Raw genomic sequence first — 18074 nt, 5'->3', positions numbered from 1 at the left:
AGATTTGCAAAAAACAATTTCGCCCCGATTGAGCTCAAAATGTACTTCTGGTTGTGCTGAATTTTCTGAAAATTTGATTGCTTTGCCCATCGCAAAACAGCTACTTGAGAATCTTTCAATGGTTTTATATTCAGCTCAGGTCTTCCTGGTATACATAATTAGTTTCCAACAAACCATAGATGGCTATCTTAGAGCATTTGGCTGAAAAAAGAAAAACACAATGGACCACTTTTAACTTTAATATTTTGAAAGGCATCACTTTAGAAATTTCGTTATTTGAAAATGCCAATTAGAAGCAATTTACCTGGAGTTCAGAAGTTCCTAAAGTACCCCCCTCCCCCCGGGTGTTACTGCTATGTCTTTTCAAGCTGTCGTTCTTTCTTTGATTATTTTAATTACAAGAAAGAGTTCTAGAAAGAAAATCATTCTAAGTTCATTTGTTAAGCGTAATAACAAGTTGATATTGTGAAGGTGAATTAATCAACATGACACGAGCGTGGGACAAAGAAAAATTCTGAGTCCTGGACAGGAATCGAACCCATGACCTCCTGAACACTGGGCGGGCGCTCTATCCACTGAACTATGAGAACTCATGGAGAGCAAAGTCATTTAACTACGTTCATATATGATAGGTGTCCTGCATACTGCTAGGATCAACGCTGACTGCGGCGGTAATATTGTAATAATAGTTTTGAATAGTTTTAATCAGTATTTAATTTGATTTTCACCTGATGAATTGTGATATTATCGTTGTTTAGTTGTTAGGTTCTCATTAGTTATTAGATTGAACACCTGTAAACTAGCTCTCAAGCTAAGCGTATATCCACGTTAAATAAAGCATTCATTCATTCGTTCATTCATATCCTGCATACCAGGTGTAAATGGGGAGGGAATAAGGGGTATCCTTTCCCACGCAACACTTATGCAGCGCTTTCTCTATTGTCGCTTGTATTTTCTTGGTATATATACCAAGTGAATACAAGTGGGATATTCCAATGTATACCAAGAGAAAGCGCTACATGGTTAGTTTATATTTCACCCCCAAGTTAATTTAGAGGGCTAGGAAGTCAAATCAGTCAATCAGATTGCTTCATTGCTGGCACAATATTCTTGAAATATTGGACCGGGCAGTGTCCAGGATGATCCTGCACGATCACTGTTAAAGATTTTTGTTAGTGTTAATAGCATTTCTGAAAGAACTTGCTTTGATCACACGAGACACTCCTTTTATTTTGTTTCCAACTCTCTTTCCCTTCTGTTTTGTTTAACATCAGGCGCGCGTATGCGACTAGTCGGCTTCCGGTCAGAATTGCACGTTTGAAGTTTGCAATGTCTCCCCAGTTTGTGATCGTGGCATTTTTCTGAACATTTTCAGTTGCGTAATAAATCCCCTCTTAACCAAGCTTGCAATTCTTGTTGACTAATTACTTGTAAGTAATTTATGGACGTCCGGCCATTACCCCCCGGGGCATTCTGGATAAAAGTCAAAGTAAATTTATGGCCACACATTGTTTAAAGAGTTGTGGTTTGTTTGACAGTATCACATCTGACAACGTCTCAGATGTTGAGTCTTGTCAGTGTGCTCATATACAACATATCCAGTCAAAAAGAGCCCTTACCCATTTTTCACCGAGATCCGATCGGTTTTGTAATAAATTTCAAACATTTTCAGTTTCTGGTTATTTTTGGGAAAAAACTGAACAATACAACAATCTACATTTTTTTGTTCCTGTTTATTTTGTGAGCTCTGATAAACTCCTCATCCGAGCTATCTCACTACATTCAATACACTTTTTCAGCTAGAACTGTGACATCATATCTCAAGGACGCAAATCTGACCTCACTTTCTCAAAGGTGTAGGCTCCGACGAGTTATCAGGTCACGAATTTCGTTGTCTTGCTTGCTAGATTGATTTTTCAACGATCGTAGGTTGTCAAGCCTGTTCTTACATTTGTCACACTCTTGACAAGTATCAACCCTAGACTTTCTAAAACTTAGAACGTCTGTCAGTTCCCTGTTAAATATATTTCTAAAAGTTGAAAAACTAATTACAGGTCCACTATTTTTGTTTTTTAAGCTGGTTGTTGTTAAATTAGGGTGTTCACAGACGAATTCAGACCACATTTGGCGCATCGAAATGTTAGAATCAAAATATTTCTTGCACCCACTTCTTGCTCTCCGATAGTGTGATTCTGTAGCCTCGTAAGATAATATGAAGTCCATGACAGCATCTCTCGCTTCGGGTAGAAGTTTCCGAGGAGTCTTCTTTCCCCTTTTGTCTGGTTCTATGAACAACCCGTCTTGGTCGATCTTTTTAAGCAAAACTTCAATTTTGCTCTTAGAAATGCCGTATACTTTCCGGAACGCAGTCTTGCAAACTTTTCTGAGCGATTGTACATGATACGAAATTTTCCGCATGCCACTGACTGTCAGTTTCAATTCCATGAGCTTTGACAAAAGGTAGTTCATTATAACAGTTCTGGTATAGCAAGTTTCTTTGCTGTTGTGCAATGCTTCTAATATTGTACAAGCCTTCTTTTAAGAGACAACCACTGTCGCAGCATGTGAATTCCAACTGGTACAAGTCTTTAAAAGCTCCATTTTTACGTCTTGTCCACGCTTTTTTCTTTGGCAGGTAGACCCTTTTTAACTTGTTAGAGTTCGATTTTCTTCTCCCTCTTTCCACTGAACTTGCAACGGGATGACCTTCCTTAATATGTTGCCATGGTTTTGCCGCATCAAATTTGTACACAAGTAGGTGGAAATCAATATCATCTGTGCCTCTGCACTCTACATTTACTTGATGAGTAGGATGCAACACGTTAAAAATCAATCTATAGGTACTCTAAGGTCTGTCTAAGCACACAAGTCAGGTATATGATTGAGCTAATCTCTATACCCGACCGAACGGACTTTACGTTGACAAAAGCTACTGAAGTTACGTTCACGCCCGAAGTTATTACGCGCGCACTGTCGCGTGCATGTTCTTACAGTTATGCGTTTTGTATAGTGTAGCTAGGGCTTTCCACAAGTTGCTCAAGATTTCCCAAAAAGTTTCCCGCAATTTCTATAAGTGTTTCTCAAAGTTGTTCCAAAGAAATCAAAAAGAAAATTTTGTTGCTCTCTTCCTTTATTTGGTCTGATGCAAAAGTACATGAAAGTAAGATTTCAAAGCATTTTTCTGCAATTTTGCAGCGTAACCAGCATTGCTAAATAGCTTTGCCCTTTGTCCTCTAAGCACACAAGTCGGGTATATGGTTGAGCTGATCTCTATATCCGACCGAGCGGACTTACCGTCGACAAAAGCTACTAAAGTTTATGCTCGAAGTTATTACGTGCGCAACATCGCATGCGGGCTCTTTCAGTTATGCATTTTGCGTAGCATGCGAATTGTCGTGCAAGGCCAACTGAACAAGTCAACAAGATAAATAATAAATCCTGCCTGAAATATGTTACCGAGGGTGTTAACTCTCGAAATTGATTACCATAGGTGCTTATGGACACCAAAAGTTAACTAACCTTTTCGGGATCTATTGTGCCAATGAGGACATCATTCATTGTTTCTTCTATGATGAATCTATTGGAGGAAGCGGTCCAAATGAGGTAATATCTCTGCTGAACTATCTTCTGAAAAGCCTTCAGGAAAAATACGGTAAATTCCATCAGCTTATACTGTGGGCAGGTAACTCGCCGGCTCAGTTTAAAGAATCCTACTTATTTTTTTATCTAGACCATATTGTTAGAAAGGGAGAGTTTCTAAGAGTGGACCTTAACCCTAGATATGCCGTGGGCCGATTTAATCGGCCCATCGATAAACACCTAGATTTGCCGCGGCCGATCTAATCGGCCTTTTGTTCTAAACGCAGCTGTGATTGGTCAACTATTAAAATATTGTCTTATAATGACCAATAAAGGAAAAGAATATATTTTCGTTTTGTCGGCCATTGCTCGAGGGCAGTCGTGACAACGATCACCTGTTTTCCGACATTTTTCCGGAGGTTTCGAAGCGTGCGTGAAAACAACATGGCGACCCGCGAGGGTTCACCAGTGATTTCTTCAGAAGACTCAGACAGACTCAGAGTATGAACAAGGTTGTGAAACGTCTGACAGCGATGAAATTTACTTGGAAGAAAGCAGCAATAGTTCAGAATCCGAAGAAAGTAGTGATGACGAGTTGAATAATAGCCCTGAAAGAGCTGCACTTTGGACACGTGTTTATCCACCGGAGGATGATCCTGGCGAAATCAACTTTGTTGTTCGTGATCCCGGAGTGGAAAATATGCCCCCTCCAGAATCAAGTCCATTGATCTATTTCTGCTTGTTCCTTACACAAGAAATTCTGAACAAGATTGTTGCAGAAACACGCCGATATGCAGAACAACAAATGAGAGGTGAACAAGATCAGCGAAGGAGAAGCAGGGAGTCAGGCTGGGACACTTGCAATTTCGGTGTTTCTGCTTTGAAGAAGTATCTGGGTTTAACACTGCTCATGGGGCTTGTAAAGAAGAAGGACACAACAATGTATTGGAACACTAAGTTTTCCTGCCTTTCTACACCTTATTTTGGCAATGTTATGTCCAGAAATAATTTTCAATTGATCTCAAAGTACCTCCATTGTTTTGACAATACACGACCAGAAGCAAAGAAGGACAATGCACTTTACGACCCATTACACAAGTTCAGGTTAGTTCTTGATGCTCTAAACTGTGCATGCAAGAAACACTATATTCCAAAGCAATTGATCTCTATTGATGAAAGTCTGATAGGATTGAAAAACAGAACTGAACTAATACAGTACATACCAAATAAGCACCACCATAAGTGGGGAGTGAAACTGTATGCTGTAACCGAATCCTCTTTGGGTTATCCCCTGCATACAATGGTCTACTGTGGAAAGAAACGCAGTCAGCCTGCCTCTCAATTTGGCCATTCTTATGATGTTGTGAGAGAGCTGATGTTAGAAGCCAGTTTGCTCAACAAAGGTTGTCATCTATACGTAGACAACTTCTATACAAGCCCTACTCTGGCTGAATTTCTGTACACTCAGAAGACTCTTCTAACAGGCACACTGAGGTCTAACAGAAAAGGTGTCCCTGTGATGTTGAAGTCAGCCAGACCCAAAGTGGGAGAATGTTTTTATGCGAGAAAAGGCCCCTTGCTTGCATTATCATGGAAAGAAAAGAAGTCACAGAAGAACCCCTGTCTTATGCTAACGACAGGGAGTGGTGCTCACATGATCAACCACACCCGTCGCAATGGCCAGATCAAGGAGTTGCCAAAAACAGTCTCCCTTTACAGTCAGAACATGGGAGGAGTAGATCTCCTAGATCAAATGGTCGATCATGTTGCTGGAGAACGGCCATTTCATAAATTTTGGAAAAAGTGCTTCTTTTCCATCATCGACAGAATGGCATTTTGTTCATACATATTGTATGAGCAAAACACCTCTGCCCGACGGAAGCTCACACGTTTCAGATTTATGTGTAATTTGGTGGAGGAGTTGTGTGCTACACCTGAAGATCAACCAGTGGCTATCCCAATCCCAGTGAGACAAGCAAACCTTGTTCATAGAGCTGTCCTCCTCCCTGGAAAAAAGAGAAGGACTGCATTGTTTGCTCTGACCGCTCAACCCCTGGTGGAAGAAAAAGAAGCCGTACTCAGTGTGAAGGTTGTGGCATTGGGGTTCACCTGAAATGTTTTGATCAGCTGGACCATGCTACAAAAAAGAGAAAATAAACAGACAACTACTTTTGAAATTCAATTTTTAATGGGCTGTCATAATGAACTACTTTTCACTGTTATTTGTCAAAGTGATAGTGTAGTCCCCTCGACCGGTGCATGCCATGAGCCACTTCAATGCCTAGTCCTCTCAGCTGTATTTGGAAAAAGAGGGTTAGCATCATGTAGTGAACTTTATTTAAAACTTTCCAGTTCAAGCTGCAGTTAGAAAATGTTTGGTGTACAAACCATGTTGATATTCAGGATCAAAAGATAGACATTCTATGGATGCAGCTAATTTGCATATTTCTCCTGTCATTGTTCACATGATAAAAAAAACGTTTTTTTACTATATTGTAATTTTTCCATATTTCAAGTGTTTTCAACCTTTCCCATTTGAAGAACTTATAGATGATGCATTGTTTAGTTTTGTAGCCTCAACTCTTGTAGCTCACAATAGAGGCACAACTTTTTGTTTTTCTTATACAAACGTATTTGTTGTTGCTATGGCAACCAGGTTACCATGGAAACTGTCTGTTTGTTTATAATTTATTTCATAAACAGAAAGGAAATTTGTTGACAATTAAAATGATACCTTGTTTGTTAAAATTGGCTGGCTGGTTGCAGAGTTATAACATTTTTCCTGCCTGCATACCACATAGCCTAATTTGTTGTGGCAAAATTGGTATACCCCCTGCGAAAGTACGGCATATCTAGGGTTAAATTCCCACTGGAGGGACACTCATTTGGCTGTATTCAGCAATTCTTTAACACCAAAGAAAAAATTGAAACTCCACAGGAGTGGGAAACGACACTACGAAACAGCCGCTTAAATAACGTTAAAAGTTACTGGGTGAATTTGGATTGGATTATGAACTATAAAAGCTTTCTAAGAATGAAGTGCGTTGCTAGAAGCGAGGACATTGAATGCGAGAAATTCCAAGTAAGGAAGATCACATTTATCAATTTTGGTTCTGGAGAAATAACCGATCAGGATGAGAACTTACAACTAAGCTAGCACCCGGAAACCCCACTTATAAGGTTTACAATGGATACAAAAGAAAAGCCGAGAATTGTCTCGTTTCTGAAGAAAAAGCAAGGCGTGGAATTGAATACGGCTGAACATTTGGTTCCAGTGAGACTAGAAAAGAAACCCATTCGTGATGATGTTAAGCAAGACTGTATAAAGCTAGCTCAGAAATATTTATCTGAAACTGCAAAACGTTTCTACGCCTCATTACCAGCAAGCTCTGATCAAGACATGGAAGACAATGACGACTGAAACATTTACCCCAGAAGAATGAAGTTAGTGTTAGTATAGGTAATCGTATGAATGCGAGTGCATTCATAAAATTTACACTACTCCTTATATTTGAAAACTCTCAAAATTGCACAAGCCTTTAGGCGAGTGCAATTTGAAAGAATTTTCCAATATCAGGAGTAGTGTAAGTCCTTAATTGCTCAAGCTCTCATACAATTACTTATTTATTATATGACTGAGAAAATTGCGAACGCCCACGCGTTGATTTGTACTGCAGTGCAAATTAAGAATTAACGACAAATTAGCCTGCTCTTAGCCAATCACAATGAAGTAATTTTCTTGGTCGTATAATGTCCGTAGGGTGCTAACTTAGAAATTCAGATCCAAAGAAAAGTAGTATCATTCCAAATCGTGAGTTTTAAATTCAACTTTTACCACACTACCAGCGAAACCAAACACAATTGGATTGCATATCACAGTTAAAGTGACAAACGCTTCCATGGTAATGGCGGGTAAAAAATTGCGTTTTTGGTTATTGGTTATTGAAGATGATTTCCAATTGAATTCCATTTTTTTAGAAGGATTTATCATTTATCTATAATGTTGACACCTTCAGTACTGTTTCCTCCTTTCGTTGGGTTAAATTTGAGCAGTTTTCGCGATTGCCTACGATTCTGAGTACCTGTTTGCTAATACGGATTGCCATTTGTTGAAATTTTCTAAAATATCTAGTTAGCTACAATGACGACTTTTTTTATAACAAATGGATAATATTTCAGACTCGCGAAATTTACCCACTCGATTCCACTTTCAAGTAAATAGGACCCGACGAAATAAGTAACAATGATAGGTATTTAGCCTCTGTGTCAATCTCGTTCCCAGAGTCTTGGTCATCCCCTTGACCAGCGATCGGAAAATAAGAGCTCTGGGAGCAACCATTTCAGGCCTGCGCCATGGATGCAGACTGCACAGTAAAAAAGGATGGGCAGAATTCGGTTATTTCAAAATGGTTACTTCCAGAGCTCTTGTTTTCTGACCGCTGGTCGAGGGGAACAAAGACTTTGGGAACGAGATTGCCTCTGTGTCAAAAGTTTGAGACAAGAGAAACATAACTCTTGCTCACGAATAACTCATGTGGGGTTAGTGGTTTTAGCTGGCCCACTGCAGGCCATGATCAGTCAGAAAAAAATCAGTCAAGCCAAATGCAAGGTTTATTATCAGGTGTATTTTAATAAAAAATATCTACTAATTAGTTTAACTCTTTTCCTGACAACGCTCTGTTCACCATTATCTATATGAAACAGTATATATAACAGTATACAACTATATAACAGTAACTTCGTTTTTGCTATTAGTAGGTGGCTAAGTATTTAAATAATTCGTAAGAAATTGAAAGGGATGCAGTTCAGGATGAGAGGCATTACATCAGAATCCGGAAAATGCATTTGCACACTTGCTAATTAGTTAGATGCAATGAAACGTTTCCATATAAATGTGTATAAAGTTACACTTTGTTTGAAGGGGGTGGGGACAATTTTTACTCACGAAAATTAAGGCATGAACCAGGCCTATAAATTACGGTGTAGAGAAGGGTCACAAATTAGTCCAATACTCTGGTTCAAGTCATACCCTAAGATTCTTTAGTAGAATTCTACTACTATACTAATGAAAATGCTGTAATCTGATTGGCTGAGCCACTGCACACTATCATGCATTAGTGTGCAGTAGCTTGGTGTGGTCAACAACATTGCAACGTTTCCTTGATTCTACGAAGTTTTCAAAGAGCACTCAGAAACAAACGGATAAACAAAATTCCTGAGAAGACTAAAAGGAGGGCATTTACATGCGGTTTCTTGAATTAAAAAAGGTCGAAATGTTTGAAAGATACTGATAAGCATGCGTACACAACTGCAAATGTCAAACTGACAATTAATTCAGTCCATGCGAATTCCCTAAAGCGTGAAGTTTAACACTAAGACCAGAAATAATTAGAACTGTTACTTGAAAGAAATTTCAGTTAGAATTCTACTAAAATAATTAAATTACTTGCCATCAATTTCTATTTAACAATCAGATTACGAGCTCGAAATTTCAAAAAATCTCTTATCGAAATCCTCCTCGCAGACACTTCGAAAGAAGTGGCCGTCAATTTGTTGACAAGGGCACACTGCTACGCCACTCATCTATCGATCACAAAGTAGCTAGTGAGAAGCGTAGCCAATCAGAGAATGGTATTCATGATAGAACGCTAGTAGATTTATACTAAGAGGTGATATTTGATTTGGCCTACGGCCTCATCAACTATCAACTCGTAGAAATCTCGAGCTCATAATGTAATTGTTAATTAGAGTTCAAGCACATTAAGGTCTGGATCATAGCAAATAGTTGATTCATGAAAATGTCAGTGGAACAAAATATAGCAGTTCTGCCTACTTAACCTCATCAACATTTTCAAGTGTACCCAACATTTGAGGAATTGGTGGTGGTTGACAAAGAAGCAGGTCAACCATTTCGGTCCTGTAACGTTTGGAATTAGCGTATCCCTCGTTTCGAGATGGTCGAAGGTCACTAATTTCCCCCAAAAACCTACACCACTCTTTAATACGAAATCAAGTACACTCCATTCTAAACATAACAAAGGTAGATAATTTAAAAAAACCTGCGTTATTGACCAACAAGAGTGGAAGTCTATGCCAATTCGATTTCACCGACATGTAAGAAAGGACTCCAATTTAGTTTCTAGCAGAAGAAAATATACATGTCAGCTTAGTAAAACAATTCAGGATAACCATAACCCACCTGACTACTCGGGTTCTGCTGTTTCCCATTAAATTCTTGATCCAGGCCTTAAAGGGCTTGAGAGGGAATAGTTTGACTGTCTGCATGACATTCCCAATCCGTATCGTTGTAGTTCCATAGGAACTCTACGGTTTCGGGAATATCATGCAAGGCAACCAGAAACACTCTTGGTCTTCCTGAATTTTTTAACGCTACAAAGGGTCTCAAATTTGCGTGGTTTCGAGAGTGGTTGATCAGTGCCCCCAAGTCGGCCCGGTTTCTTCATTTCCTTGGTAGGGATCGATCCTAAAAACAAAATATAAAACAAATAATGCGCATTATTAAATCGTGTATACTTGTATTTCAGCTGTGGCTATAGGTTTAATTAGTCTTGACTCATATAGACAAATTGATCAAACTCGTTTCATTTGTCAAGTTACCATTAATTATACTAAGGGTCGCAATGGTTGTTGAGATAGCTCTGTTAATGAACCGCCTTTTGAAGATCTTACATCAAACAAGGTACTTACGCAATTTGGTGGCCTCCACTTTCAATGACCCTCAGGGTGCAAATTTTGCCCTCCCTGGCGTATTTCTCCTCGCGCATGGCCACTTCTACCAATGAAACATGCTCCCCTTGATATTCTACCACTATTTCGCCCCTTTCGATGTCGCGGTTTGCAAACGCACAGCGACCTGCCCCTCTAGGGTCACTGGAAACATGGATCTGTAAAATGAAAGAATGGGATAAATATTCAGGAAGATGACAAAACATGTTAGTAAAAACATTAAAAAAACCTTGTTTGACTCGGGAAACTTCGCATACAGCCTTAGCTTCGTTTAGAAATCTTCGGAATAGCTTTCGTGACTTTTGATATTCTTTGGATGTTTCTCTGTAACCTTGGGAAATATTCTAAATTTTCGGTTGCATTCAGGCAAACTTGGCCAATCTTTGTTGAAAAAAAATCAGATGGCCTCCCGTGATATTCAGAAGCCTTCCAGTGGTTGTTACTCATCTTCGGAATACTTCGGATTATGTTGGAAAAGTGATCTCATATCATTCGCAAGTAAATTATATATGGTATTGCCTCCTTGGTTTGTATGGTACATGTAGTAAATAGTTATCGCTGTTAAAAAAAAAAAACCTTGAAAAATCTTTTGCTTTGGTTGGTAAAATAAAACTCACCTCTATCAGGGGTAATAGTGGAGGATTTGCGGCTATGTAATTTTGAACCCATTGTTGGGTGTAACGCCCACCAAATTCATATCCTGGGCGAGTCCGACGAGCGCGGCGGAGTTTAAGTCCTTGGTATCCGTGAACGTGGTTGCTCATCTCTGTCCTCGCTTGCCATCCATTAAGTTGACTGTGTGTCGAAATGGCGTTTTTCGGTTGCTGTAAAAAAAAACGCGTTAAATGTCCAAATAGTGTCCCCAATTAGTTTCTTTCTATAGCTAAATATTCTGATCTTTGACGTGATTCATTCATTCATTCGTTCAAAAAAATATCTATTTCATTCTCTTCACTCTTGTTTGAAACATAGAATCACAGACCTATGAACGAAGCAAATTTTAAAGCAATGATCGCTGCAAAATACTTACTCTGTTAAAACTGTTTCTCTTCATTAAAAACTTTGTTTGGCCACTAACACTGTTGTTGTCTGTCCACACTCTAACCGCGCTTTCGTAGGCCTCGAAAATCTCGGCCATGGACACAAAGTTACCTGGGCTTTGCTCCACACAAGAAGACAAAAATTTAACTAGAAGTGGACATCTAGCCCCTCTTTTGTGCTTAAGCATTACCCTGCGGACGTTTACGAAGGACATCTCTGCTCCTTGATGGCAAGATAGGCTACATACAAGTGCCAATGAATATTTTCCCACAGAAACTTCACATGGGCCTTAAATTTATTCAAAAGCACGGGAATCTGTGGTTAACACGGGGTTCGTGTTCCATTTGGTCAGGGTGTAGTAACTCCAAGAGAAACTCTTTTTCGTTGCTATGCAGTCTCTCTGGGAACGCATTCATTTTTGATACAGACCAGTTTGTTGTTTTTTGGGTCCAGGGTGGGCCAGAGATAAATTTGTTCAGATTTTTTAGTTTTATCATTCCATCTCCCAGAAAACACCAAACAGGAACCTCTTGAGAGGCTCAATAGTAAGAACAAAACAAGTTTTTCGCAGAATAGCCGAATGTACAAGTAAGCAGTAAGCAAAAGATGGAGAGAGGTCAGAAGTCTACAAAAACGTTTATAGTGGTAAGTATTCATCCATAAGTCTGTCATGAAATATTCATATCCAGAATGGCACCCATTATGCTATTTATTTGCCGTCTTTAACTTTTGAGAGGTTCTGAAGCGAGATTGTTTTTATTCAGTCATGTGGTCTGGGTGATTTCCTGCTGTATCGATTTACGTAATTTTAATAAGTAAATACTGTTGTAGTGCAACTTACTCAAGGGAACGAAATTCCGTAATATGTTTTACTTAGTTGAGAGTTCACTTTAACAAGGTAAATTAATAAAAGTTTCTCATCTCTGTTATTCCAGAAAAATTTATAGTGACGACGATCGCTCTCGAACTCTAAACACTCGATATTTTTTTCAACATTTTTTTGATATATCAATTTGTACTAATATGTGCGGAGTGGTACCTGACCCCTGGGGCAGGGGGAGATTTCAACGCACTTTAGTTTGCTGTCATTAAGTTATGCTTGCAAAGAGCTTTTATCTGATATGATGACAGTTAAGCCTGAATTCATCCACAGGTGGCCCAGAGATTCTAGTGTCATTTCCTTTTTGCACCAGATGAAGTGTGGAGTGCGGAACTTGGTAAGCACTGCTTACATGACTCTATTAGGCACCAGCTGTTATTGGGCTGTTTGGACCTGGTTTTCAAAACATCAGGTATATATATGTGTATGTATATGTATATTTTTGCCTTCAAGGTCCTCCCTTTAAAGCCTGTACACAGGCATAACAACCATATCATATGAATAAGGTATCATTTAAGCATACACTACACCTCAAAGTCATATCCATCTGCTAGTCTGCGTTTTTTTCATTCCCCCATTGTATAATGTGGGAACGAATGGCTTCTGGAAAAAAAAGAAAGGAAAAATCTTCAGGAAGTCTTAATACTAGCAAATATAAAGTTCAAACCTAGAGAATTGTAAGATTAGAAGTTCCAAAAGAGAGCAAGTTCCATCGTCTTACATCTGTTGTATGTAGTGTCGAGAGAAATTTATTCATGTACTTTACCACCACAAGTCCCATTACTTCCATTACTAGCACAATTGAATACAGCTACAAAATTTACCTCGTCCAAAACCAATGTAAGACATTGTGCAGGTTTCTGTCAATTTTGATGTGAGTTCCTCCAATTTTAAAGGGTTACTGATTTTGCTTGAAGTAAACTTTCTCGTTGCCTGGCCATATCTTTGCTGCCTCCCTTCGTACAACAGCAAGCCTATTATAAAAATGTCATTCAAAATTTAATCATTTTCTAGCTTTGCCGTATGTAAAAGTAAATCTTATTAGGATGGTATTATTATGTTGTCAAGTATTATCTCCCCACTTACTTCATACGATACAAGTTCTTGTTGGCCTCTGACCAATTCGTTTGGTCTATTTTCTTTACTTTCTTTTTCCAGTGAGTTGAACTTCCTGTTTTAACATGTTTCTTTATTCTCTGACATCATTTAAGAAAGAAAAAATATTTGACCGCTTATTAAAATCTGGCCTAAAAGAAGACATGAACATGGAGATACCTAATTAGCTGAGCAGTGCATCACTGGTCTTCTTGGTTTCTTTTAGTGTAGCAGGCACAAATATTTAATATACTGAGTGTAGCCTCATCTTGAAGTAAAATAGTCACAGGTCTGCCATACTTTATCCGATAGTTTCATACTAAAAGGGAATTCCAAACTTAAGTAGTACAAAATTAAAGATGGTCACTTTTAGGCATTTGAAGAAAATGCAATGAACTTCACGAATTTCCTGTTGGATTCATGTGTTAAATAGCATATTTCGAAACACTGAACAAACCTCACAGTCATTACTCAATATTATCAGAGATCTAGGCTTATCTGCAGGTTGAACTACTTCCTGAATTGCTTGGAGAATTTCCAACTGCCTTCCCACACTCGTTATGCTGATATCTCTTAACACTTGGCGGTCCATCATCGGTAATGCTTTCCCAGAAATTTTGGCTCCTGTCAAAGAATGAAATTCAGTTGACATATGCAATTAAGGCTTAATATAACTTAATTTCAGTGTAAACTCTTCACAAAAAGTTATCTTTTATTGCGAGGGCACATACCTTTGAAAAGCGAAATTTCTTCCTTTTTAAATGAACCTCTTGGCTCAGAATTATCTGCCATCCACTGAACTAAGTGAGAGCAACTCCATTCTAAGTACAAAGAACTGGAAAAAATAAGCTTCTGCACAACTTGTCAACTTCTGGTAAGCTCATCCCAAATATAAAAGAACTAGAGATGTTCAGGCATTGTGAACTATTTACTTCTGTAATTCTCTGGCAAAGCATTATTTTTGTCGGTGCTTTCATTGGCATTAACACTTGTCGACATACTTTTGCAGGGTTATGTTTAAAAAAGCTGCCTTCTAAGTTCCAAATTCTCGAAATCTTTCCACACTGTCTTCCACACTCACGTAAAACCTTCGCATTCCACTGAAAACTGCGAAAAATGGCGGGACAATTTGAAGCATGCGCGTTGATATTAGTATGGAATGTGCATGCACAAGCTGCTGATCTAGGGGATGTTAGCTCTTGGACTGATTTGTCGCGGGAAAAATGGCATACGATGGCTAGCAAAAAGAAGTGTGTCCTTCCGTTTGCTTTTGTATAGTAAATCAGGAAGCCATGAAAATCAATTCCAAATCAAATGGTCATGTTCATTGTCCTTGTGAAGTGTGCACTGGTGGGCCAGTCTATCCGACAACAGCATGGAGACACATTCAGCGATCGAAGAAAGCCAAGTTCTTGAATGAAGTTAAGATGAAGATTGCCCTTTGACAGCGCTGGAAAAGCCAGTAAACATTAAAACTTGTACAGGCGAAAGCGTTGACAATCGTGAGCACAACACAGCTTATGCGTGCGGATTCTATTCAGAAGACACACGTACTGAATTTTGCAACTTTGCTGAAAACACTGTAAACGAAGTTGATGAAATGGATTCAATAAGTAGCAAGGGCAGTTCAAGCTACAGTGATCTTAGTGGCCGCATGGATGACTGGGAAGAGAATGATCCCCCTGGGCTTGATAATGATGATGTTTCTGATGGAAACGATGAAAATGAAGTTGATAAGTTCATTTTTGATGCAATTTTACGAGCTATTGAAATGAAGGAACAAATGGCAATCTCTATCCAGCATTTCGAAGACCTCTTAAACTGGGGAAAGAATCTTTACTCAAGAAACAACAATGAGGTGAATACAATATGGCCTTCTAAATGGGACGAAGTATGTTCCCTGCTTGAGACTATTGGATACAGCACCCCAAAACTGTACTGGGTATGCTTAGACTCAAGCCACCCCTGTCAGTTTGGTTTGCTTCAAAATAAAGAACAGTGCTGCCCCCATTGTGGAAAACAAGGAAATATACCCTATTACTACCCAAGCCTCACAAGCAAGGTTAAAAGGTGGTGTTTCTCTCCTTCGATGTGCAAGAAAATAACTTGTCGCTGGCAACAAAAGGATCACTGGTTGCCACTGGACAAGAAAATGGGCTATGGTCATGGTCTTAAAAAGGAGTTCTGGGATGGCAAACGTTTTGCAGAGTTGTCATACTTTTGGAATCCAGATGAAGATTGGGTTCTTCCTGTCTGTTGCCCACAAATTGACTGCAAGACTGTTATATCTCCTGAGGTTATCATGAATTCCCCAAGAGTCGCTGGTAGTATTGATGAGTGTGAAATAGAATGTAAAGGATGCTATCATACTTTCAAATACAAGATCCAAACAACTAAAGGAGATCCAAGGAATATAGCATATGATGGTTTTTACACCTGCACTTGATATTAATCCGTTTTTCATTTTTATAATTTAATTTTTGAAAATGGCCTACATATAACATAGAGGTGTTCTGACAGCAAACATACATTTATAATGGATGATACCCCTGACCACATTACTTTTAGACACATTTATTATTATATTATTATTATTATAAGCATTATTATTGTTATTGTTGTTGTTATTATTACTATTATTATTATTATCTATAAGACATTGAACAAGTTGTTACCAGTTTTGTTGTTTGCAAATATTAGAAATAAGGAGTATGAGATCGATAAAGCCTCCCGGAGTCACCCAAATTAAAAACCCTATTTCTTTTCAGCTCATCGGGATAGATGGCAACCATTTAGTTCATCACTCCGTGACTGTGGAGCAATTGAGGTAACTATAGCAACAATGTCAAAAGTGGAAAGGTGCAAAGCTGAAGAGGTGTATGTGGTAGGATTTGTTCCATCACACATGCAGAAATATGGCACTACTATTACCTGGATTTCCTAAGACAGGGACACCATCCTGCAGAAAAGAGAAGTATCCTTGACAACTTGGAATTGCTAAATGAGATAGCTGCAGAGGACAGAAGCAGTGTTAGACAACGTCTCTCCAAAGAGACATAAGCTGTATAACCTTTATGGCTTTTTGTACGATAGAGACTTGGTTTATGATGAGATGCATACAATTCATCTTAACATTGTTAAGAATGCTATTCTAAATGAGAAAGAAGATGAGGAAAATGCAGTTGACTGGGCCAAAGCAGATGAATGTTTAAATAACTTTCCGTGGACCACAGAATTCAAAACTTCACGCATCCCAAAGGGTATAGAGAAACGTCTTGGTTACTGGAAAGCTGATGATTTCAACAAGTTTGCTTTTCCAGCCTCTGAGATTGTGTTCAATGGGCTTCTTTCACATGATCAACAAGAAGAATGGTTATGCATTGCTCGAATGGTGGAGTTTCTGCAGAACCATGCCAGGCATGGGTGGACAGAAAATGATGCTGAAACTTTTCACAAAATGGCATTAAGGTATGCCATTTTACTTGAGGACAGAAAAGGTCCAACAGCTTGCACAATGATTGTTCACAATCTTCTTCATTTCAAAGAAGATACCATGAATTTCAGTGGGCAAGACAATTACTCATGCTGGAACAAGGAAAGGGCAGTTAAGAGATATGTGCGTCAGCCAAATAACCACAAAAACATTGAATGTACTTTTGCCTCCAACGAAGAACGGCGCAAAGCTCTGAAGTTTAGAAAAGATCCTAGAGAAGAAGGGCCAAATCCTGGGAAAACTGATCCAAACAAATTGTGGGCTAAATCTATCGAACAGGCCAAGAAAATGTATTTTACTAATGAACAGGCCCACTGTTGAGCAGATATAACAGGCATTCTTGTTGGGGGTGCAAACCCATTTGCAGTAAGTGGAACGGTACGGCAAGCTATTGCTAATGAACACTTGGTGCCTATTGCAGATGTTGAGGAAGTTGGCACACGTTGCCGTAGTGCTTGGTTTCCAATCCATGGTTATGATGACCTACTTTTCAGAGAAAAGGAATCATTATCATAACTCAAGGTGGAGAAGTAGTTGTGGAGCTTTTCTGTGCATCTGTTGCTAATAAATGCCAGCTGTTTTTCAAAGCAAAGAAATTTGATGATCAGGAATTTAGTGACAATGGTATGAAGGTTGTTGCAGAAACTGACATTGAGTTAGTTTCAACACTTAAAAATATAAGCAGGAAAGTCATGCTCTTTCCCCATGGAGATAATGCGGCTGAAGGCGAGTGTATATGCTAAATGATTTCATGAGAAGAATTTTTCCAATCAGTCCTGACACAGTGGTTGTCCCCTATTATCCTGTGCAGAATGATATGATTTTAGTAAGAGGTGATGATGAAGATTCCTTGTGGAAGGCACTTGTTCTTGCATTCAATACAAGGCAGAAAATTGTGACAGTGCAGTTTTTTGTAAAACATCGTGACACAATATGGATACCAGAGAATTCACTGCCCAAGATGTTCATCTGAATAGTGTTCTTGGAATTGACCCTAATGGAAACTGGGCTAATCGTTATACACGCTGGGAGGAATTTCAAGATTAAGCACAAATATAACTGATGCAAGTGTAAAACTGTAAAAACAACATTTACTTCATCATTAACTTTCAAGCCCCAAAATGATTTTCTACTTGGTAGTCAGTATTGGTAACATACCTTTACTCATGTCAAAAATATGCCAGTTTTATTCCAGGTTGAAAGTATTAATCAATTAGGACACCAGTAAATTCACTGAAA

At 38.8% G+C, this 18074-nt stretch overlaps 2 pseudogenes; one reads left to right on the top strand and one right to left on the bottom strand.

Moving 5' to 3' along the window:
- Window positions 1–1732: 1732 nt before the first annotated feature.
- Window positions 1733–3558, bottom strand: LOC149099705 (uncharacterized; annotated as a pseudogene).
- Window positions 3559–14592: 11034 nt separating this feature from the next.
- Window positions 14593–17808, top strand: LOC149099704 (uncharacterized; annotated as a pseudogene).
- Window positions 17809–18074: the final 266 nt, after the last annotated feature.

This window comes from Orbicella faveolata, unplaced genomic scaffold, assembly GCF_042242905.1.
Source record: "Orbicella faveolata isolate gen_17 unplaced genomic scaffold, um_ofav_v1 contig_46, whole genome shotgun sequence".
In the NCBI taxonomy this organism is placed as follows: domain Eukaryota; kingdom Metazoa; phylum Cnidaria; class Anthozoa; order Scleractinia; family Merulinidae; genus Orbicella; species Orbicella faveolata.
This window is presented reverse-complemented; position numbering and strand designations above follow the sequence as displayed.